At 48.9% G+C, this 24,220-nt stretch overlaps 1 non-coding gene across 1 annotated transcript; it reads right to left on the reverse strand.

The window, feature by feature from the left end:
* Window positions 1-23,943: 23,943 nt before the first annotated feature.
* On the reverse strand, window positions 23,944-24,092 carry LOC134135766 (U12 minor spliceosomal RNA). Its single transcript, XR_009957354.1, has one exon. It is a non-coding gene; the product is annotated as a U12 minor spliceosomal RNA (small nuclear RNA).
* Between the last annotated feature and the right edge of the window lie 128 nt (window positions 24,093-24,220).

Consider the following 24,220-nt stretch of genomic DNA (forward strand, 5'->3'; position numbering starts at 1 on the left):
GGCTTGTTCTGGAACGGGAAGGAGATGTTCGAGTGTCAGCATATTAATCGAAGGGATTAGCCTACAAAGGCGCTATCCAAATGCCACAAGTACCTGACACCAGCAGCAGTTTCCGGTGCTCCCGTGTGCCTGAGTCGTCTTCTCCCTTCTGCTGCCACTCATCTGGGCAAACATGTTCTGCAGCCATAGCCCCATGGATGAACCTGATCTTTCTTCCTACAGCAAAGTCTGGATGCCTGAAACAAGAGGAATGGGCCCTGACCCTGTGGAGAGGGCTCCAGAAGGAGAAGGCAGGTACGCTGCACGCGGGGGCTTCTTCGGCTGACTGGAGCAAGTTTCACCATAGAGCCAACCTTGTGGAGAAATTGTTCTGCAGATCCCTACAGCGTTCCTTGGGGGCTGCAACGAGGGCCTGAAACGTTTCCTGCCCGTGACCTTTGCCAGCAAAAGCTGTGTTTCCTTGCCCCTGGCCTGTGGAGCTCCGCGCTGGAGGCACAGGGCCGGTCAGTGCCCTGTGATCCATGCAAGGCAGCTCCAAAGGGTGAGGCAGCTCTTAAACGGCTGCAAAGGGAGGAGAGATTGGAAAGAAGAGTCCAAGCAGTGTGAGAGATGCCAGACAGCGGGGCTTTGGGGGCACATCTCTGAGCGCCTTTGTTTTGCGGGGAAAGGCTGACGTAGTCCAGGTTTTATACTGAATTGTTGAGTTCAGCGGATAAACCGTGTCCTCCGCAAAAGCCTGGAGGTGAGCTGATGTGGCTGAAAACTTGTAAACTAGTTAAAAGTGGTAATCTGTGTGAACAACACCAAAGCCCACGTCAGTGGAAGGGCAAGGGGGAAGTGCTGGGGAGAGGGGCAGCCCAGCCCCTCACAGCAGCCGCTCAATCTTTGATCTGCGTGAGCCGGCCTTGAAGCCTCCTGCCTAACCTTCTCTGAAGAAATGAAAATTACCTGCCGAACATACAACCGTGTTAAAACACAGCCTACCTTACGATGGTGGTTTCTGCAAAACAGCGCCCTGCATTGATCATTTCCTAATCCCGTTTCCCCCTCTACAGTTCTGGGCTGAGGTTGTTGTTGGGGCTTTCTCCCTGTACGCCACCCCCTTCATCCAGCCCGAACGACTGCTCGGATCTGCCTGTTTCTGGCCAGCCCTGGCCTATGCTGTCCCAGGCACCACCTGGGAGAGTGCTAGCTCGTGTGTGCCAAAACTGTGCCCGGGCGTGTGCTGGGCCAGCATGTGCCCTGCAGCCTCCGCTCTGGCTCTGCTTTATTCACGAGTGTAGGGGCAGCTTCGGAGCCTCTGCTCGAGGGCTGTCTTGTCGAAAGCAGCTCTTGGCAGTACGAGGGTTTCTTCCCTCCCTGTACAAATTCCCTTTTCTTTTTTTTCCACAGGAGACCAGCTGGCAGCCAGTGGCAACAAGCAGGCTGCGGGGGGGAGAGCGAGGTTTCATACCTGAAGACCCCATGTGCTGACCAGGCAGAAAGGTGTAAGGAGGTGGAAAAAGAAGTGGGGTGAGTCTGGTCTGGTGACTAGAAATTACACTGTCTGCATCTTTCAGTAGCCTCATTCCTGTGGGCCAAAGCGTTTTTCATTTTTTGGAATGTTTCAACAGATGATGTGAGCCTATGTAGAAAGAATGTGTACCAAAGAGGGGAAAACCTGTAAATATTTCTGGGGTGACAGTGAATCTTACCCAAACCATTGTGAGAATTGCCCTCTTATGAGCTAGGCAAGCCCTGAGGGGACATATGATGGTGTCAGGGATTCTTGTGAGAAGGAGGGAAGGAGCTGATGAGGAGGAAGGGAAAAGAAATGTCACTTCACTCTCTCCTGTAACATCCTCCTAGATAAGCTCAGGAAGTGTGGGTTAGACAAGTGGACAGTGAGGTGGATTGAGAACTGGCTGAAAGGCAGAGCTCGGAGGGTTGTCACCAGTGGCACAGAGTCTAGTTGGAGGCCTGTGGCTAGTGGCGTCCCCCAGGGCTCAGTACTAGGTCCCATCCTGTTCAACTTTTTCCTCATTGACCTGGATGAAGGGACGGAATGGCTCCTCAGCAAGTGTGCTGATGATACCAAGCTGGAAGGAGTGGCTGACACACCAGAGGGTTGTGCTGCCATTCAGAGAGACCTGGACAGGCTGGAGAGGCGGACAGAGAGGAATCTCATGAGGTTCAACAAGGGCAAGTGCAGGGTGCTGCACCTAGAGAGGAATAACTCCATGCACCAGTACAGGCTGTGGGCTGACCTGCTGGAAACCAGCTCTGCAGAGAAGGACGTGGGAGTGCTGGTGGATGACAGGTTGACCGTGAACCAGCAATGTGCCCTTGTGACCAGGAAGGCCAATGGTCTCCTGAGGTGCATTAGGAAGAAGAGTGTTGCCAGCAGGTCGAGGGAGGTGATCGTGCCCCTCTACTCAGCCCTGATGAGGCCTCATCTCGAGTACTGTGTCCAGTTCTGGGCTCCCCAGTACAAGAGAGACATGGAGCTACTGGAGAGAGTCCAGTGCAGGGCTACAAAGATGATCAGAGGGCTGGAGCACCTGCCCTGTGAGAAACAGCTGTGAGAGCTGGGCCTCTTTAGCCTGGAGAAGACTGAGAGGGGATCTTATCAATGTGTATAAGTATCTGAAGGAAGAGTGTCAAGGGGATGGGGCTATACTCTTTTCAATCGTTCCATACAAAAGTACTAGAGGCAATGGGCACAAACTGAACCACAGGAATTTCTGCCTCAATGTGAGGATGAATTTCTTCACTGTGCGAGTGACGGAGCACTGGCACAGGTTGCCCAGAGAGGTTATGGAGTCTCCTTCTCTGGAGATACTCAAAACCCGCCTGGATGCAACCCTGTCTAACATGCTCTAGGGGACCCTGCTTGAGCAGGGAGGTTGGACTAGATGATCTCCAGAGGTCCCTTCCAACCCTAGCGATTCTGTGATTCTGTGATTCTTGAAGAAATGATAGCTTGCCACCGGGATGTGGGTGCAGAGAGGGCATCTGTCTGCTGGTGGAGAGTGGAGGGATCCCGTTCTCTCCCTCTCCCTGCTGCTACCACCTCCCTGCATGCTCTCTCCGCAGTTCCCTCAGCTTTTTGGCCTTCTCACTCTCTGCTTTTTCCAGCTCTGCAAACACTGCATCTTCCCACCCTTCAGATACCTTTTATCAGGCCTTTTCCTTCTATCCCCAGTCTGGTGGGAGTGAGCCCAAGGGCTCACATGGGGATCCCACAATGAGCAACAAGATGTGCTGCAGAAGGAACACCAACGTCTCATCAGTGACCCTGGTGACGCAGTCACTGCCTTGCCTTGGTTCCGGGCATGCTGTCTGCAGAACATTTTCCCAGGCGTGGGAACCTGAAAAGGGCAAGACTCAGAAGTGCTTTCCGCAGGTCTCGGGTGGGCTCTGCTGAGCCCTGCCCACAGAGGGGGATGGCGCCACAGCAGTCATTTTGCAGGTCTTTGATCTGCAACTGGCTGGCACTGATGCTTTGTGGATGGCTACAGTCCCTTCTCTGGCCTGCTGGGAGAAGCAGGCAGACATGCAGTGAAGCGGGCCCTGTGGGTCAACTCTATGTGGCCTCTGGCAGGGCTGGTTAGATAGAAGAGGCTACAAACATGCCAGGTACAAGGAGGGTTCTGATTTGGCACCAGAATCTGGGTGGGTTTTACTGGGAACTCAGAGGCAGCTTGCTGATGCTCTGCGATCTGCATCGCATAAGGTACACACCTCACACTGAATTTCAGTGTATTTCATTTGTGCTGTGGGCACTGCCCTGTTCTCTGACTCACAAAACCACCTGCCTCGCAAAGCACAGCCCTAAAGAGTTTTGGTCTTGAGACTTCTTTCCCTGTGGGCTGATGAGGAACTGGAGGGAGGTTGCTTGGCTTGTGCATTCTCTAGGACTTCAGTGGACATGTTCTCACTGGCTGCAACACTTCTGTTCGTTTCTTCCATTCTTGATGGACTGACAGCTAGGAGGGGAAGATGTTGGGGTGACTCTGTGGAGACTTGACTACAATTTCTGGAGAGCTGCAGCAGATAATGTGATTCTTTACAATGAAGACTATGCACAGACAAGGGAAAAATCGGAAGTGTTGCTGGGAGTGACACTGAAACACACTCAAGCCTGGAGATCGGAGCTCTGCTCTGCCAGGCAGACCAAAATTTAGTTCTTGTATGTGGCTCTGTTGTCAAAGCCAGGCACTGAGTTGCCTCTGTCACAGGTTTGTCTTGGAGGGCAAATCAGGGTCTGTTACTAGGGCATGCGAGTGGCATCTGGGAACTCTGTCATGTTGTGACATGGACTTTCATTTCTATCCAAATCCTTCTGTCAGCAGGTCGTGGCTCCGTTAACAAGAGCAGCCCTCAAGATAAAGCCACGCAGGCTTTATCTGGGAAAGGCTGGGTGGCAAAAGCAGCTCTGAGGGCCCTTGGGGTCGTGTGCAGAGGCACGCAAGGGGTTTGCATTGGGGTAACTGCCCTCTTAAGAGTGAGACAAGCACAGAAGCTAGACACAGTGGCTGGGATACTCGCAAGAAGGAGGGAAGGAATAAATCGGGGGGATTAACATCACCAGCCTTCCTGACCTCCTGCTTCTCCTTGCAAAGGAGACAGGTAGGTGTCTTTGGGGTCTTGAGCCCGTGCTCTGCTCCCCAGAACACCTGGCGGATTTGACCTACCCCTGAAGCAAGGGAAAAACAGTACCCGCTGTAGGCGGTGCCAAAATCTATAGCAACAACAAAGAGCGAAGTGCTGGCCATGGCTGAGAGCAGCCCAGAAGGGCACAGCTGGGCTGTTGCAGAGGGGTTAGACCACAGACAGCCTGGAGTCCGCTGAAACTGAAACTGCTCCGGCTGATCTTGTGGGCTGAGGCCAACCCTCCACAATATATTGGCTGGGGGAGGCATGCTAATGAGTGCGATGAAAAGCAAGGGCGTCTTTTCCTGGAAAAACAGAAGGGCTTGTTGTGGCTCTTTATAGCAGAAATGACTTTGTACCTTGGCTTCTGAAAGCAAAAAAGTACCTGACACTTGCAGGAGTTTCAAGTGCTCCCGTGTGCCTGAGTCGTCTTCTCCCTTCTGCTGCCACTCATCTGGGCAAACATGTTCTGCTGCTTTGAATGCAACCGTAAACCTGATCACTCTTCCCACAGCAAAGTTTGGATGCCTGAAACAAGAGGAATGGGCCCTGACCCTGTGGAGAGGGCTCCAGAAGGAGAAGGCAGGTACGCTGCACGCGGGGGCTTCTTCGGCTGACTGGAGCAAGTTTCACCATAGAGCCAACCTTGTGGAGAAATCGTTCTGCAGATCCCTACAGCGTTCCTTGGGGGCTGCAACGAGGGCCTGAAACGTTTCCTGCCCGTGACCTTTGCCAGCAAAAGCTGTGTTTCCTTGCCCCTGGCCTGTGGAGCTCCACGCTGGAGGCACAGGGCCGGTCAGTGCCCTGTGATCCATGCAACGCAGCTCCAAAGGGTGAGGCAGCTCTTAAACGGCTGCAAAGGGAGGAGAGATTGGAAAGAAGAGTCCAAGCAGTGTGAGAGATGCCAGACAGCGGGGCTTTGGGGGCACATCTCTGAGCGCCTTTGTTTTGCGGGGAAAGGCTGACGTAGTCCAGGTTTTATACTGAATTGTTGAGTTCAGCGGATAAACCGTGTCCTCCGCAAAAGCCTGGAGGTGAGCTGATGTGGCTGGAAAGGCTTCTGGTCATCCCTGGCATGTGTGTATGCTCCTGAAGGGTGTGGGTGTTTCCTTGAACTCACTCGTGGCCTTTTCCCAACCTTGGAGCTTTATTCCGGAGCAGTTTGTGTTTGAGACTTAGGTTGATGTGAGGCAAAGGTTCCTCGACACTGGGCCTCCACTCAGATATAAAGCAAGTTAGTCACCTTTGATCCCCGAGTTTCCTTGCCTCGTTACAGAGGGCTGGCATAAAGCCAGTCTGGATCCAGATTACGCCTCCCAAATTTAGGTCCTAGTTGTCACTCTGTTCCCAGGTCTGCCTGCTTGACATGGATCGTTTTCTCCCATCTCTAGGCAGAGGACAGCACCTGATCGCAGCCAGTGGCAGGAGACCAGTCACCCTGAGACTCTGCACCACCAGTGGCAGTGGAGTCGTGGGGAGTGAGTGTTGTGTTTTTCCGAATTTGCTCTTCCCAGAAGTGTCCTTTCACCCAGAGTCAATCATCTTCCTCCGATATGCACAATGTATCGACCACCTCCATTTTTAGACAGCTCTAAACCTGGGTGTTGTAGGCTTCCCCCCCTCATCGCTTTGGTGTGGGCATTCAGAGGACCTCAGAAGCAGCTCTTCCACAGGGGTAATTCCACTGCCGTCCCAGCATCCAAGTACAAGGGAAGAGGCCTCACAAAAGAAATCTCTTGCAGAGGATTTCCTGCAGCGGTCCCCCAAAACGTGTTCCAGCAGCAAGGTGAGAAGTGTGAAGAGGGTGAGAAGATGAAGGCGAAGATCAGAGACCTAGAGGCAAGGTAGGCTACTTGTTCATCTTTGCAGTGCACCATGTGTTTCTACACAGAGGAGCCACATTCTTCTCGCTTTCCCCCATCCCGATAAACCCTTTGTTTCTGAGCAAACAGCGTAGACACCTTCTTCCCAGCTTTCGCGCCTGCCAGCATCTCTTTGCAGCTGCGCTCTGGCAGGAGACTGGGCTTGTTCTGGAACGGGAAGGAGATGTTCCCAGTGTCAGCATATTAATCGAAGGGATTAGCCTACAAAGGCGCTATCCAAATGCCACAAGTACCTGACACCAGCAGCAGTTTCCGGTGCTCCCGTGTGCCTGAGTCGTCTTCTCCCTTCTGCTGCCACTCATCTGGGCAAACATGTTCTGCAGCCATAGCCCCATGGATGAACCTGATCTTTCTTCCTACAGCAAAGTCTGGATGCCTGAAACAAGAGGAATGGGCCCTGACCCTGTGGAGAGGGCTCCAGAAGGAGAAGGCAGGTACGCTGCACGCGGGGGCTTCTTCAGCTGACTGGAGCAAGTTTCACCATAGAGCCAACCTTGTGGAGAAATCGTTCTGCAGATCCCTACAGCGTTCCTTGGGGGCTGCAACGAGGGCCTGAAACGTTTCCTGCCCGTGACCTTTGCCAGCAAAAGCTGTGTTTCCTTGCCCCTGGCCTGTGGAGCTCCACGCTGGAGGCACAGGGCCGGTCAGTGCCCTGTGATCCATGCAACGCAGCTCCAAAGGGTGAGGCAGCTCTTAAACGGCTGCAAAGGGAGGAGAGATTGGAAAGAAGAGTCCAAGCAGTGTGAGAGATGCCAGACAGCGGGGCTTTGGGGGCACATCTCTGAGCGCCTTTGTTTTGCGGGGAAAGGCTGACGTAGTCCAGGTTTTATACTGAATTGTTGAGTTCAGCGGATAAACCGTGTCCTCCGCAAAAGCCTGGAGGTGAGCTGATGTGGCTGGAAAGGCTTCTGGTCATCCCTGGCATGTGTGTATGCTCCTGAAGGGTGTGGGTGTTTCCTTGAACTCACTCGTGGCCTTTTCCCAACCTTGGAGCTTTATTCCGGAGCAGTTTGTGTTTGAGACTTAGGTTGATGTGAGGCAAAGGTTCCTCGACACTGGGCCTCCACTCAGATATAAAGCAAGTTAGTCACCTTTGATCCCCGAGTTTCCTTGCCTCGTTACAGAGGGCTGGCATAAAGCCAGTCTGGATCCAGATTACGCCTCCCAAATTTAGGTCCTAGTTGTCACTCTGTTCCCAGGTCTGCCTGCTTGACATGGATCGTTTTCTCCCATCTCTAGGCAGAGGACAGCACCTGATCGCAGCCAGTGGCAGGAGACCAGTCACCCTGAGACTCTGCACCACCAGTGGCAGTGGAGTCGTGGGGAGTGAGTGTTGTGTTTTTCCGAATTTGCTCTTCCCAGAAGTGTCCTTTCACCCAGAGTCAATCATCTTCCTCCGATATGCACAATGTATCGACCACCTCCATTTTTAGACAGCTCTAAACCTGGGTGTTGTAGGCTTCCCCCCCTCATCGCTTTGGTGTGGGCATTCAGAGGACCTCAGAAGCAGCTCTTCCACAGGGGTAATTCCACTGCCGTCCCAGCATCCAAGTACAAGGGAAGAGGCCTCACAAAAGAAATCTCTTGCAGAGGATTTCCTGCAGCGGTCCCCCAAAACGTGTTCCAGCAGCAAGGTGAGAAGTGTGAAGAGGGTGAGAAGATGAAGGCGAAGATCAGAGACCTAGAGGCAAGGTAGGCTACTTGTTCATCTTTGCAGTGCACCACGTGTTTCTACACAGAGGAGCCACATTCTTCTCGCTTTCCCCCATCCCGATAAACCCTTTGTTTCTGAGCAAACAGCGTAGACACCTTCTTCCCAGCTTTCGCGCCTGCCAGCATCTCTTTGCAGCTGCGCTCTGGCAGGAGACTGGGCTTGTTCTGGAACGGGAAGGAGATGTTCCCAGTGTCAGCATATTAATCGAAGGGATTAGCCTACAAAGGCGCTATCCAAATGCCACAAGTACCTGACACCAGCAGCAGTTTCCGGTGCTCCCGTGTGCCTGAGTCGTCTTCTCCCTTCTGCTGCCACTCATCTGGGCAAACATGTTCTGCAGCCATAGCCCCATGGATGAACCTGATCTTTCTTCCTACAGCAAAGTCTGGATGCCTGAAACAAGAGGAATGGGCCCTGACCCTGTGGAGAGGGCTCCAGAAGGAGAAGGCAGGTACGCTGCACGCGGGGGCTTCTTCAGCTGACTGGAGCAAGTTTCACCATAGAGCCAACCTTGTGGAGAAATCGTTCTGCAGATCCCTACAGCGTTCCTTGGGGGCTGCAACGAGGGCCTGAAACGTTTCCTGCCCGTGACCTTTGCCAGCAAAAGCTGTGTTTCCTTGCCCCTGGCCTGTGGAGCTCCGCGCTGGAGGCACAGGGCCGGTCAGTGCCCTGTGATCCATGCAACGCAGCTCCAAAGGGTGAGGCAGCTCTTAAACGGCTGCAAAGGGAGGAGAGATTGGAAAGAAGAGTCCAAGCAGTGTGAGAGATGCCAGACAGCGGGGCTTTGGGGGCACATCTCTGAGCGCCTTTGTTTTGCGGGGAAAGGCTGACGTAGTCCAGGTTTTATACTGAATTGTTGAGTTCTGCGGATAAACCGTGTCCTCCGCAAAAGCCTGGAGGTGAGCTGATGTGGCTGGAAAGGCTTCTGGTCATCCCTGGCATGTGTGTATGCTCCTGAAGGGTGTGGGCGTTTCCTTGAACTCACTCGTGGCCTTTTCCCAACCTTGGAGCTTTATTCCGGAGCAGTTTGTGTTTGAGACTTAGGTTGATGTGAGGCACAGGTTCCTCGACACTGGGCCTCCACTCAGATATAAAGCAAGTTAGTCACCTTTGATCCCCGAGTTTCCTTGCCTCGTTACAGAGGGCTGGCATAAAGCCAGTCTGGATCCAGATTACGCCTCCCAAATTTAGGTCCTAGTTGTCACTCTGTTCCCAGGTCTGCCTGCTTGACATGGATCGTTTTCTCCCATCTCTAGGCAGAGGACAGCACCTGATCGCAGCCAGTGGCAGGAGACCAGTCACCCTGAGACTCTGCACCACCAGTGGCAGTGGAGTCGTGGGGAGTGAGTGTTGTGTTTTTCCGAATTTGCTCTTCCCAGAAGTGTCCTTTCACCCAGAGTCAATCATCTTCCTCCGATATGCACAATGTATCGACCACCTCCATTTTTAGACAGCTCTGAACCTGGGTGGTGTAGGCTTCCCCCCCTCATCGCTTTGGTGTGGGCATTCAGAGGACCTCAGAAGCAGCTCTTCCACAGGGGTAATTCCACTGCCGTCCCAGCATCCAAGTACAAGGGAAGAGGCCTCACAAAAGAAATCTCTTGCAGAGGATTTCCTGCAGCGGTTCCCCAAAAAGTGTTCCAGCAGCAAGGTGAGGAGTGTGAAGAGTGTGAGAAGATGAAGGGAAAGATCAGAGACCTAGAGGCAAGGTAGGCTACTTGTTCATCTTTGCAGTGCACCACATGTTTCTACACAGAGGAGCCACATTCTTCTCGCTTTCCCCCATCCCGATAAACCTTTTGTTTCTGAGCAAACAGCGTAGACACCTTCTTCCCAGCTTTCGTGCCTGCCAGCATCTCTTTGCAGCTGCGCTCTGGCAGGAGACTGGGCTTGTTCTGGAACGGGAAGGAGATGTTCCCAGTGTCAGCATATTAATCGAAGGGATTAGCCTACAAAGGCGCTATCCAAATGCACCTATTTGATCATATTCCACTTGGACCCTTTGAAGTAGACCTGGGAAAGCACTTCTTCCCACATGAAAGCTGCTTGCCAGCTGGCATAATATAGTCAGGAAATGGGTTGTTGAAAACATGGCACTCATGAAGCTGAGGTCCATTCATAACATCCTGTGAAACATCTATACTTTTTCTTTGTTTGATCTTGTCATAGCTAAGGTTTTGAATCTTCTTCTTACCCTAGAATCCAAGTGCTCTTGTCTAAAGCCATGAGTATGCACAAGCACTCTGAGAACATGAATGACCGTTGGCGTTTGTCTGCAGTGCTGCAGAGGTATGACATGCTCAGGCTACATGAATGGGAAAAATTCAGGAACTCGAAAAGCCCCCCCTTGACATATAGCTCTGGCAAGAAGATCATTAAGGTTTGTTCATGTCTATTTTCTAGAGTTGATTTTTATCTAATCAATATGCCATAGCCTGCAGAGCAGACTTTGAGTGTTTAATACTTCTCTATCAGGCAGGCCTGGGTAATAAATTATAATCTCTTATTTCACAGTCCAGCAGGGGCTATGTAATGCTGTAAAGACCATACTGACAGCAACCTGCTTTTGTCTACCTTTCAAAAAGACACATTGAAATCCCAGTCCAATATCTTACCCATATTAGGCATTAGCTGGAAATGGTTCTGTTTCCTTATGGTTAATGCTTTAAATACGAGGTGGGAGATCCTTTTCCGATGTCTGACTCGCTGCTTTGATGTTGTGGTGGAGGGGCAATCTAAAGGAAAATATCAAAATGATACACTTTAAATCAAAATTTTAAGGACAGGATTGCGGAAGAGGCTGTGATTAGCATTGATTACAATGACAAGGCCCTGAAGAGTGTTTGAGGTTCATCATGCAGATAGCTCATTGAACCACTTTCTTTCCCAGGTATTCAAGATGTATTTCAGTCAATTATGGGACCTGCAAAATACTGTAATGCAGATACGGTTTCAGTGTGTGCTTTCTACACGGTGTTTCTAGTATCATTGTTATTGCTACTCTGATCAGCTGTTGTCTTTGCATTGTAGGAGCTGTTTGATGCCTGTGAGATGGATTTACAGTGCAGAATGAATAAAGTATTTGAACTCCTTGAGATTCCAGCTTCAAATGACACTATGATCGACAGCGAACAAGTACTTAATGTCTTGTTGCAGTTAGGGTCAGACAGTGGGATAACTGGACCATCTGTATCTGTCATCCATTTAGACCTTTGCTTCTGCTAGGGATGCTGCTCAAAGTATACTGTCAAATAGAGGGGGATAACTTATGAACTGAGAGAAAAGGCAGAGTGGAAAGGTGAGATTCGGTATATTTTTCTGTGAGGCTGGGAGAGAGCTGGTGTAGTCCAGAACACCACTAGGGTCTGTGATCAGTATTAGTTTAACCTAGGCAGCAGGCAACCTTTTTCCATCCTGTGATGCAAGGACATATTATTGCATGTCTAAAGCATCTGCCTGGCTGGGGTGTACCTGCAACTGCAGAAAGCATTACCCAGGCCTGTGTTCCTATTATGCAGCCTTCCTTCAAGACTTGAAACTAGAAGCTTCTCCATTGCTGATTGATGTGTTCAGGGAAATGAAAATCCCCAATGATCAGGGACTGTAATGCTGGGCATGCCACACACTAACAGCCTGTTTTGTTTTGTGCATGGTTTGTAGGGGCTGACACAACAGATGAGGGACATCTTAAAATATGCCTATTCCCAAAGCAACCTGAAGTTTTACAGCAATGTGGTGAGTAAAGATACAACCTAGGAGAAGAGGAAGGGGTGAATTTTCTGACATGTCTGTGCAGCTTGGTATAAAACAGGAGAGGCTTTCCTTCTGCTTGTGATTGTTTTCCACTTGTAGAGAGGGTTTTCCAGCCCATATACTCTCACAGGCACACGCAGAGGTACATGTACCCTTGTATCTCCCCAAAGCTGCAGCTGAGGAGATCTTCCTCTGGCTGAAAAGCTCCTTCAGCTCTTCCTATGGCTCCATGTCACGGCATCCCACCCCACCTGCTGAAGGATGGTTTGTAACCAGGAGAGCTGGCTTGGAGGTGAACTGCATGGAGAGGCACCAGAGCAGCTGTCTAATTTAGATAGAGCCCTACTAAGCACCTGGCAGCTTGCTGTTGGGGAGCAGTGAGCTTGAGGTTGCTCCTGAATGGCAGGGAACCTGGGAGCTGCAGGGGACAGCAGAACAAGCATGGCAGTACTCTCACTAGCAAGAGCGCAACCCTGCGGCACCCGAGCAAGGTGAGCAGAGCAGGCTAGGTGGTGATCATCAGAGTCAGCCATAGCTCAATGATTGCCAGGCAAGCCCACAGTGGTGAGGCAGGCTGAGGTTAAGCTGGGAAGTCAGTCCATTGCTCGGGGTCACCAAGGTACAGGGCTGGGCCCAGGCCCTATAGCACAGCTCAGGCAAGCACCCAGGCAATCTTGAGCTTAAACCAGCTCCCGAGTCAAGGGGCAAAGGGTGCCTGGGTAGAGTCCCCAGATAAGGCTTCTAGCACCTCCTCGCACTACTCTTTCTGCTGGCATAGCTGATATTGCAGCAATCTGATCCAAGGTTACATGGCCATGCTATATCAGAGCTGACTTTGATCATAGGTAGCCAAATGTCTGGGGAGGGTGGGGAAAGGTTGCAGAAACTAAGTGCATTCAAGACCCTGAGATTTGCTGTCCAAGTGGGCTATAATCTATTTTGTTCCAGAAAATTATATACAAAGCTTCCAAAGAACAACTTCATCCAGCTGCAGCTTCCTGGGCCTTTCCAAAAGCTCAGGCTTGTCAAGCTCTTTACAGGCCCCTGTTGGGTATAAGGAGATAATAGCTGCTGGCCACTGGAAAGGTCCAGAAGGCAAGACTCTGTAAATCAAAGAGCCTTTAAAGTGGCTCTGGGACCCTTGTCTGTCTCACTCAAACAGCATCAGCAGCTTGACAGATGAAGTTCTTTAAAGCTTAGTTCGTGTCGAGGAGCTGCACAGAATCAGAGTAGGTCATCAAAGCAACATTGCAAAGCTTGTAAAACTGATTTTACTTGATTTTCAGCTCGCCGTGTGTGATCAAAGAAATTACACTCAAAGACGCTTTATGAAGAAATGCTGCAAAGTTTATTGTTTGCTGCGTCTTCAGGACTCACCCATTAAAGCTGAGTGGTGCATACAGGAACATTCAGAAAAATACATAGAGCACGTGGACAAGAAAGGCTTGGCATACTTTGGCAAAGGAAGAGCACTACTGTGGCCCATTCTGAAAAGTGGAAATGAAGTCATTAGGAAAGGTGTAATCTATGATTAAAAGTAACATAACTTTAGAGTCAAGTTACTTATATGACCATAGAGAGATGAATCAGCTGCTGTGCGATATGCTGCTTTTCTTTCTCCCATAAACTGCCTGCTTTTTAGACCTAGTAAGTTGGACACCCCTGGCTTGGGACCTCATGGACACATTGTTATTTAGAAACAAGATATTAAAAATTGGAGATGTTTGCCCTGGCAACATGCACACATATTAGGTAACTTTTGTTCCTTGCTGTCTCTAAGCAGCGTTTGTATGGAAAGAGAGTCTGTGCCCCTAGCCTACCTTATGTGTTCTTCACAAATGCTTATGACATTGTGAGCTAATTTTAGACAGACATCACTGGGGAGCCATGAAGCACCTGCCACCTCTCCAACAGCATGTGCGCTCCTACTCTGAGGAGCTCTGAATTGTACCTTACTCTAACGGCAGTCATATCACTGATCTCCACTATCTCTACAGCAGAGGCACAAACTGCGGGTGCATACATTTTGTTAGTGAATGAGCAGTGAGCATAAAGATGACCTGTTCACAGAAGTCCTATTCACTTCTGTTAAGAAGCAAGAATCCTATTTGGATAAAAATGCTGTTGAGAAAGAGGGCAAGGAATTAAAAGATGAGGAAACCTGTGCTTGCAAAGGCTACAGACTCTCATAAGACTGTGCATGCAGACAGAGCCACTGAGGCCCACTCTTACATGCCAAAAGGCCACTCACTGGTGCTCATACCAATACAACCTGCCTGCTAGTACTCCCATGTCTGTACAATTTACTGCGCCATAGTCTTACACCCGCTACAGCTCTTGATCAAAGCACTCTATAAGCTGTATTTTGCAGCATAGAGAGGATGCAGAAAGGGAAAATGTATGTTTATGTGCTTGTGCGACAGAACTCCTTTTAGGGAGACATTTGAGATTCACCAAATAAAAATGGCTAGAAAACCTGCTGCTTGCCTACTGAGTCCTTCACTCTAGTTCTGCATTCTAGTCCAGCAAGTTGCAGTGGCTTCCTGGGATGCACAAACAACTCTGTCATTTCTCTATGGCTCTAGAAAGAAAACTTCCTTCCTGTGCAGCTCTCTGTAGCAGGCAAATTCCTTTATACCTCTCAGAGAGCCTCTGTTCTGTGAGCATGTTGCAGGTTACTGACCTCCACAACATAAGTTGGGAACCAGATGTGTTCAAGAAACCTGGCTTTCAGAAAAACAGAGTACTCTGAAGAAATGATTGCAAAAGAGCTTTACTAGAAATAATTATTATGGACTAGAGCAGGTGAATGAAAATTATATATGCATTATATTTCGTATGCATTATATTTCCTATAAACATAGCAAAAAGAAAGAACCACAGTAGTGAGGTTTTCATACTCCTAAAGGTGTTGCAGACTAAGATGGGCAGCCCATAAACACTTCATCTTGTCTAAGCTTTATAAGGTAAATCACAGGAAAGTTGTCCTATTCCAGCAAGTGGGACCTTCAGCCACATAATTATAAAGGTGTAGTAGTACAAATATGGTGAGCTGCTATGCTCCATTTGTTACCTGCTTAGAAGTTTAGTTAGCCTGCTTTTTAAGACCCTGTGTCTCCCTGAATCAGTCTGGTCCTGTTCTGCAGATTAAGGTTATCTCTGAAGTTCATTGCTTCTTCAGCTTCTCACTTGTGGTCCTTTCATTTATTTTATTTTTATTTTTTATTTTTTGTCATTTTTTGGGGGGGGGGCTTTAGGCTAAAGCATTCAGGTTACAAGGCTTTATATTTCAAAAGCTGATTCAAAAGGGCTGTTAGCACTGCTGCACTCCTAGCATGCTTTGCACACGCTTCCTAGTCTCTCTGAACAGCAGGAGCAGTCTTTATGCTCTGCTTGTGCAGCAGCTAGCAAAACCTGGCAGACTTGGGCTCTCAGGCACTGCTGAAATAAATAACTTCTCCCTGTATCACATGCACAGCTGGTCTTGAAGGCGTAGGAATTTTCCCCTCCCTGCAAAACATTTAATTTGGCCCAGAGTGCAGTAAGCAGGACACAATGAAGGAGCAGCTTCCTTCCTGCCTATCTATGGGACTTCTAGCCACTCACAAAACACCAGATATTTCATCAGCTGGGAATAAAGATCTACTGATTGCCACGACATATCTCTATGCATGAAATTTCCCTATTCCCATATCTCCTGGTACAAAGGACAGCATCTAGCCCGTGATTCAAAATGAGCTCTTTTCCTGATTCTTGACATCTGAGAGTGAAATTTCAACTGGGCTGAACATCCAGTGCACCAGGGTGGTGAGTCAGGCTACACGTTTGGTGCGGCTTGCATTCCTTAAATTAGTCCTACCAGCAAAGCAAGGTGCCAAAGTTGGGTTTTGAATGCATTCTGCCTAAGTCTAAGCATTTTGGAACAATCAACAATACTCTGTTGTCCTAGAAAGGTCACTGGGGGAAAGGAAATATGATTTGTCGCTGTTGCTGTTCTATCCTAAGTTAGCGTTCAGCCTCTGAACACGAACGTCAGCATATTCCCTGTAGATGAACAAGGTGAGCCACACAAATATCCCCCCCCTTCTCCCATTTCACAGTGGGATGCAGTTATGAAATATCAAGCTGTTGTCTTCCCTTCCTTCTTTGGCTCTACACCATTGTTAAGAGGCTTGGAGAAAATGCCACTGCAGCCTGAAGGGAAATCTAGCCACCACCACCCCCCATAGCTTCTTCCACCTCCTGAGGACAAGCATATTTTTTGATGGCCGGATTGAGAAGTCTATTCTATTCCTCAGCATCTTCTCTCCTTCCATTTGCCTTTTGTGTGTCAACATAACCAGGTAAGACTCTCCCCCTCGCTTGGTCTCATTTGCCAGCTAGACCAAGCTAAAATAGTTTTGATGTAGACTTTGTCCAAATTTCAGTGGAGGCACTGGGACCCTTTCCCTGCTCATAAGCGCTGCATGTAGGCTGGTGGGAAGCCAGTTCCCACATCTGTACACCTTACCTCTCACAAATGAATGGCAAAGGGTGGGAGTTTCAGTTTACTCATCTCCTCCCAGAGACATCATCTTCTGCCTGACAGGAGCTCTGGATCGATGAATTCAGATAGCCAAGTGGGTTAGATGCTCAACCTGACATGAGGAAAGATTTCCCCCACACTATGCTATCATCCTACCAGCAATGCAGTATTATCACTTGGCACTGAGGCACAATGGCATGTTCTTCAGCACCATGGGATGCAGCTGATTGCTACCTCAAGCTATTAGCCTTTGGTGGAAGATCTGTCTGCTCCCACCAAAGACCCATCCCAGGTGTTCTCTGCCTTTCTGCTCTCTTCACTGTCATGAGAGGGGAAAAAGAGCCTGTTCCCAGGGGAATTTGAAAATATCACTCATATCCTGGTAGAAACATTATCAGAAACAGCAGCAGCCACTCAGTGCTCCACTCATTTAAGAAACTATTTTGCTAGTATCATTGAATGAACTAACATTAAATGAAAGAGTGAAGGTTAGACCGTACCACTGAGAGCTGAATAATAATATAAATAATGCAGCAGACTGAGGTTTCCCCCAATTTCTGGAGTACTATTGAGGAGTCTCTCTTCAGGCTACTGTACGGACCTTGTCATGCGTGTTACATGTTAAAAAAAATTCAAGGCCAATTGGACCAGGTAAATTGGCCTTTATTGCTTCTCCTGCACAAGTCTGTAACTGTGCAGAGTCAGTGAAGCTCCTGGTGAACTGATCTTACTTTGCATAGGCTAAGTAATTTGGAAGGCACACAGCCCATATCTGACATCTCATAGTCTTGTGCAGAGCTGCCTTCTATTGCTCCATAACACAAAAAGCCCAAGTTTCTGGAAGACGGAATATTTTCCATCAAAGTATGCCAGTAGTTATACTCCACAGATGTCTGCTTAGCTATTCACTGGGGTTTGACCTTTCCTGTCTCTGCGCAACTCCCATTTATTTCACACATGTGGGAAGCTTTGGTGAGAGAACAGACTGCTCAGTGAACTGCAGCTCCTATTCAGATGTATTAGAGATGCTTGCAGTTGCCTTGTCATGCTGAACATATTCAAATCAAAATCAGCTGGCGATCAGCTTGATGTTCTGGAGCACAAGGGGCAGAAGAGAGCCAAGGTCAGATAAGTTGCCTGACCTAAGTCCAGTCATCTGGGTATCTTCTCCATTATTTTCAACACCGAAGCCCTGCAGGGGTGTGTGAGGTGAAGTTGCCCTGGGATATCACTCACAGATTCTCTCTCATGTTCTGGACCTTGATGCGACTCACTGGTTAACCCAGAAACGCCTCATGCATGCGATACAATAGCAGTGAGGGCAGGCTAAAGGAAGTGCACAGAGAGCGCAGTGAACTCCTGGATCTTATCTCATCACTCAGCCTCTTACTGTCTAACAGCCACACAGGACCAGAGTTTCGGGCTCAGGCATCTGGAAAGCAAAAGGGAAAGGGGATGCCTGCAGCTCTGAGCCCGCCCTTTTGCTCTGGCTTTCCCAGCACCAGGCAAAAACGGTCCCCACCCAAAGAAGGAAAGTTCAGGGTTGAAGTACTGTAATGGTTTAATAGCCCCTTCATGCATTTCCTCCTCCGATAGAGCCCACTTTTGATTCTTATTGCTGCACTCTGTTCCACCCAAAGCCTGCTGACACTGGCTCTTTCATTTTCCTTTAGCTGAACTTTTGGAAGAAGGAATGAAACATTAATATTTTCTCATTGGGGACTTTTCTCAGCTGGGGACATTTGCATCTCAGGTCAGACTAAGTTTCACTGATTAACCCTGTGCAAAGTCCCTGAGCCATAAAGACAAGTGCCGCTCCCTGCAGCTCATCATTGATAGCTGTGGAGAGAGCAGAGTGGGGGACAGAGGACCCGCTTGGTGGCGGCAGCAAGCACAGAAGACAAAAAAGCAGTGGGGCTGGCACCCTGCAGGCTCAGCTCTTGGAAGAAGGAGCAAGGCAGTGGTGTGATTATCCAGTGGACCCCATTTAGCAGATCATTAGAAATCCCTGGTCAGTTCTGCTAGTAGTGCTCTTAGAGTCTTGGGCTTTTTGGCATAGAAAATTAATTTAGTGATAATGAAACCCAGGGGTCTTGTAAGACTAACTTCTTGGGGGAGGGAGGGGAGAAGCAGAGCAAATACTTTGTAAGATGCAGCAGAAACTCCAGCCCCACCACTGTGCCTCCCCGCAGGGTACAAGCCTGGCCCCAGCCCCGGCCACCAGCCCAGCTGGCCAGCAGCAGCTTCCTCACAGCCACTGGGGAGATCCCCATGACACAGTGTGGTTGTGTGGCTTCTCCTAACTCGTGTCCCCAAGGGCACGGCGCAGGGCTTGGGGGGCAACTGCCTGCCTCTGCCAGGATGCCAGGGAAGGTGCTAGTGGCATGGAAAAACAAAGTTCTGTGCTCACTGTTATATCAAAAAATACCTTAAAATTAAGTAGATCTCTGATGTGTAATGCTGGAGTCTCTTTTCTAGCATTTGAGAAACACACTCACAGGAGCAATGCCAGTTTTGATCGCAGGACAAGCACATAAACCCAGCAGGGCTTTCCGAGATCAGGAGGTCTCCTGAAAGCGAACGTTTAGCAAGAAGCGTGCAAGTACCTCCTCTAGTGGTGCAGGACAAGCAAACTCCCATGTAGAGAACCCAGGATCCACACCCAGGATCTGACACTCTGCCTTTAAAACAACTCCCGTTTCCAATCCAGAGAAAAAGCAACAGCAACAGAGCAGATTCTGTTCTACTCTGCGTCACACCCAACACAAATAACAGAAATACTCCAGTGAAGAAACTGGAAGAATGTTAAAAGGGTTTTTTATTATTCTTATTCTAAGTCAACCCCAGTTTTAGACACCTTTTTTTTTTCTTTTTTTTTAATGAAAATTGTTCCCACTGGAAACATATATCTTAATTAATAAAATAACAGAAAATCTCAGTTTATAGATGTGAACAAGCAACAGAACTCAACCAAAACATACATTGATGCATATCTGTAATATAACATTCCAAAAAGTTATTGCCTCTACAGCTTAAATCTGAAAAAATACAAAAAGAATATGTAACAGGTCAGGGAATTGTTATTGTAATTATTAGGATCCTACTTCAGTGTGCAAAACCTGACATAGAAAAATTACCCCAACAGCAACTAATTCCCTCTTGAGTTTAATTACAAAATCATTCAATCATTTTCATGCAAAACGTTTCTGTGTCAAGGTAATAATTATGATGATGGTATTATTGCCATCAAGGGGGAACTTACTGCCTTTATATTAAAATGTTAATAGTTTCGTTATAATTAATTGAGAAGAATCAGGGTTTCTAACAGCCTAGATAGCAGGAAGCTCTCCTATTTGGTGCCAGCTAGAAAGGTTTGAGTTTTGCCACACCAGGCAGCTAGAGGTTTGTCCTTTGAAAGTGAGGAAGCACATCTAACACTACGTTTACTGTAACGAATGCCCTTTATCTGGACTAAGAAATTATTTGCTCTTGTTCCCTGGCAATTTATCAGATATTTTCTCTGGCCACGTCACTGTGCCTTTAGCTGCTTCCTATGCTGCTGTAGGATTCAGCGCTGGTAACATAACAGATGCTGTGCCACGTACTACCTGAAGTTATTGTGATGCCCTTCCCGTAATTTCCCAACAACTATTCAGAAAAAGGAACTTGGTGTGAGACGGGCAAATGGTCGCACCTGTTCTGACTTCTGTACCCCGGCTCTCAGCTGCCTGCTGCTGAGCTAGGTGCCTTCAGGGAGTCTGCCTTATCAGAAACAGACCCTCACTGTTCTGACTCAGGACAGGCCTGAAAATTACGTTTTTTTACACCAATCCTCTGCTGGAAGCAGCGTGAGCTTCCCAAGGGCACAGGGAGGTCTCTTGGGTGCTCCTTGCACATTCCTCTCTCTCTCAGTTGTGAGAAGGGAAGCGGCACCCTGGGCCCTTCCCTCAGCAAATATGTAAGGGAGGAACTGGGAGAGACCTGTGAAAGTTGAGATACAGCTTGCCTCGTCCCACAGCCACAGTAAAACCATCATAAACCTATGGAACAGGACAGTCTGAGGTTTAAACTCTCCCTTTCTGAAACAGCAAAGCTAATTCCCACTAACCAGCATCCCACAGAGACTTTAATGTGGGAAATGTAGGTATCTGTAGAAGTAAGGGAGCTGGGGGAATGCCAATGGTGCTGAGCCAGTGTGTCCAAACTGTCCCTCAGACAAGTCCTGAGTATCAGCTCTGAGCACCCAGGTGGTTACATATCTCAGGTTGGACAGAGCCATTTTGAAAACCTGGGACCTGACCCAGCATTTGAACAAATAGAGTAATCTTTTTTTTTCCTTCTCTTTTTGTGATGCTAAAGGAATTTTCCCTCCTAAGCTGTGATCCTAGGGACTAACCCATTCCCAGCACCCCGGAGGTAGGAGAAACCAGGCAGCCCTGTTCTAGGTTCAGCCTCAAGTCCTGCATTTGGGATTAGTATGAGACAGTATTGGGAACAGCCCTTCCTCCCTCTGACTTCCTCCACAGGTTTGGAGGAGGAGGAAGGAACCAGCACTCCTGTAGATGTAGAAGCCCTGTAGGGCTTGAACACTCCTGTCTGTACCTCTGTGTTCTGGGGACCTCTCTGGCACCTGTGTGATAAAATTTTTAAGAAAATAAGAATCATCTGCAACACTGTCATGGTGCTTAGTTTAAGGCATAGCCTTGTGGTTGCAGAAAAGAGGACACTGCTGTGTTTCTAAGTACCAGAGAAGTAATACAGACAGTGTAGCTGACAGATGAGTTATTAGACCTGGAACTCGGATGAGTCGCAACCTGCAACATTCTCATTTTAATGGAGCCAAAAGCTGGGATATGCAACCACTTTAAGAGAGCTCAAGTGGCAAATGACTGAATGTTTAACAGCAATGTGTAACTTCTCACTTAAAACATCCTTGGTATCTAAACATGATGCCAGTCTTCCAAGAAATGTTCCAGAGGAGAGCTGGGGACCTGCATGCCTGCAAGCCCTGGGATGCACTCGCTGGATGAGTAGACTGAAAAAAAAGGGAGTGAATCAGTGGGCTCTGTTGAAATATGGCCTACTTGGGAAGAGTCAGCGCTGTTTCTGCACAGGGGCATCCTGCCTTCCAAACTCATGGGTTTCTTTGAAGGGTCAACAAGCAAGCGAGCACTACTCAGTTAATCTAAACTCTTTGAATTTCTAAAAAGTTTTGAAAAAGTCCTTCACCAAAGTCCTTCAAGGAAACTGTGCAGCTGCAGGATAAGAGAGGTCTATCAATAATAAATGATTGGCTAAAAAATAGGAAACAGATGGTAAGGGTGAATGGAGAGAGGTCAATGATGGAGTTTGGCTGGGATCTGTGCTGGGGCCTGTGCTGTTTAACATGATTGTAAGTGACCTTGGAAAGGGAGCAAGGAGGTTATAAAGTTGGCTGATGATGTGAAGTTATTTACGGTATTGAGGATGCTGAAAGGCTGTGAAGAGTTGCTGAAAGACCTTACACTGAGTGACCAAGTGGCAAAAAAAAATAAAATGTCAGAGGAAATTCAGTGTATATATACATTAAGTGACATTTAGAGGGGAAAATAATCCTCGCTGTATATACAAAAGGACAGGCTGACATCTGACTGCTATCACTCAGCAGCAAGACCCTGGGGTTTTGATAGGGTTTCATGAAGTTATCAGCAGGAGCCAAAAATAAAATCCAGCATTAGGAATCACTGGGAAAGGAGTAGGAAACAAAACACAGAACAGCCGAATATACCACCAGATACATTTGTGATCTGCCTACATCTGAAACTGGAAAGGCATCAGTGAAGGCCGACACTAATAATCAGAAGTGGGATTCTTCCCATTACCCCTTCATGGGAGGAATGGGTGAGTGGGCCTGGCCTCTTCACTGGAAAGGAAATGACTTAGGGGACCTCGGCAGACTATGACTACAGATCACAAGTGGATGAGAAGGTGAGCAGAGGCTACAAGTTCACTTCTTGCCTTAATTACAGCAACTAGGCTGGTGGGAGCCAGATTGGAAACAAGGGGAAGCGGCTCTCTCCACAGCAAGGAGCAGAGCTGTCGCACTCCTTGCCAAAGCATACTGTGGATGAAAAAAATATTGCTGGAGGAGTCTGTACAGGCATCTGGAAGAGGCCTGCATTAGGAGGTCACTAAAACACAGCACATTAGATTCGAGAAATCATCAGAATAGCGTGAGTACCTAGTAGCATACTTGGGAAGTATACAGGTTTGTCCTCTTTTTCCTCTTCCCTAGTGCGTCCCCTTATGGCCACTGTTTTGGTTAATTTGGATTTTTATCCTCTTCTGCCACAAACGATGCAGTTTTTTCTCATGTTTGGGAATATTGCAGGGGGCAGCACACCAGAATGAGCCTCACACCAGGGAACCCACCTGTCTCTCTGCAGCCTGGAAATTGGACAGTGGGTAGAAGGACCCTTAGTCCCTACTGCTCTTACGTTCAGTCAAATTTGCTCAAAAAAGGGTGGCTATTAGTTTTGTAGCAGCAGGCTGTATGGCTGGCCACACAGTATCTGTCCCCACTACATTAATTTGATCAAGTATCTGCTGCTCCACTGCTGCAGAAAGCCAACACAAAAGCAGGAGGAGGGCATAACTCGCGATCACGTGTGCTAGCTTGATAGCAATGCAGTCACATGCCACCCGTGACCCAGATCAGGTGCACACCAGGGTTGAGCCACGGCAGCTCGGGGTAGCACACCACGAGGATGCGGTGGAGGGGACGTGGTCCCCTTCGCACCGGGGAGCTGCCGCGCCCCAAGGTATCTGTGTTTCTGAGATCTCCTGTCTTCCAAGGAAGGGAAGAAACCACACACTGCAGGGTAACAGAACTGCGCTGCGCCATGGCAGGTGACTCTGAGGGAAGCCCAGCAGCACCAGGCAAAGCTGCAGCCATCCCCCCCCCCCCGTGGGCCACCAATGCCAAGGCCAGCAAGCCACAGGGGACAGCTCTGTGGCCATCTAGTACCGGCAAGTCCACATCATCCGGGTCTGTACAACAAGGCTTTTCCTTTCCACAAGATTCCTTTTTTTAAGGGAGTCTGCTTTTAAATCAAGCAACCGCTCCCATAAAAGCATTAAAAAAAATGCTTCCTAGGGAAACAAGAGGCGTGAAGAGTGGTTTTGGCAGCTACTGTGAAATCCTTGAGGCCAGCTTGGAAAGACTGCGTTACAAATCAGGCAGACGGGGCTTTCTGTGTACGTTTGTTTGTCCTAAGAAGCTTCATCCAGATACTCTTTGTAAGACCGGAGCAGTTTACCAGGGGCTCTCGCAGCTGGAGGCAGAAAAGGGGAGACCGCGAGCGGCGCAACGGCTCGCCCGCGAGCCGGGGACCGTTGGAGGGGCGGGGCCGCGCCGGTCCGTTCTCTCTTTGTGACCGGCCACACGGGAGGGTCGGGCAGATCGTTGCACCCAGGCATCCCGCGAAGTAAGCGGGTCACCCGGGGACGACCTGTACCCGCGCAAAAATTCCTCTCACATTAGCAGTGAGGACCCGGGCGTCACCCCGGGTCGTTATTTTCCTTACTCATAAGTTTAAGGCATAACCACTAGTTCCCTGCCCCGCCGTGGAAGCCCCAGGCATTAGCTTTCGAGGTCACGGCGAGCATGCCGCTGCGCGGCCCCGCAGAGCACAAGCGGGGGTTCCGCCGCCTTGATCTTTCTTCCGGTTC

Source organism: Rhea pennata, chromosome 1 (assembly GCF_028389875.1).
Source record: "Rhea pennata isolate bPtePen1 chromosome 1, bPtePen1.pri, whole genome shotgun sequence".
NCBI lineage: Eukaryota > Metazoa > Chordata > Aves > Rheiformes > Rheidae > Rhea > Rhea pennata.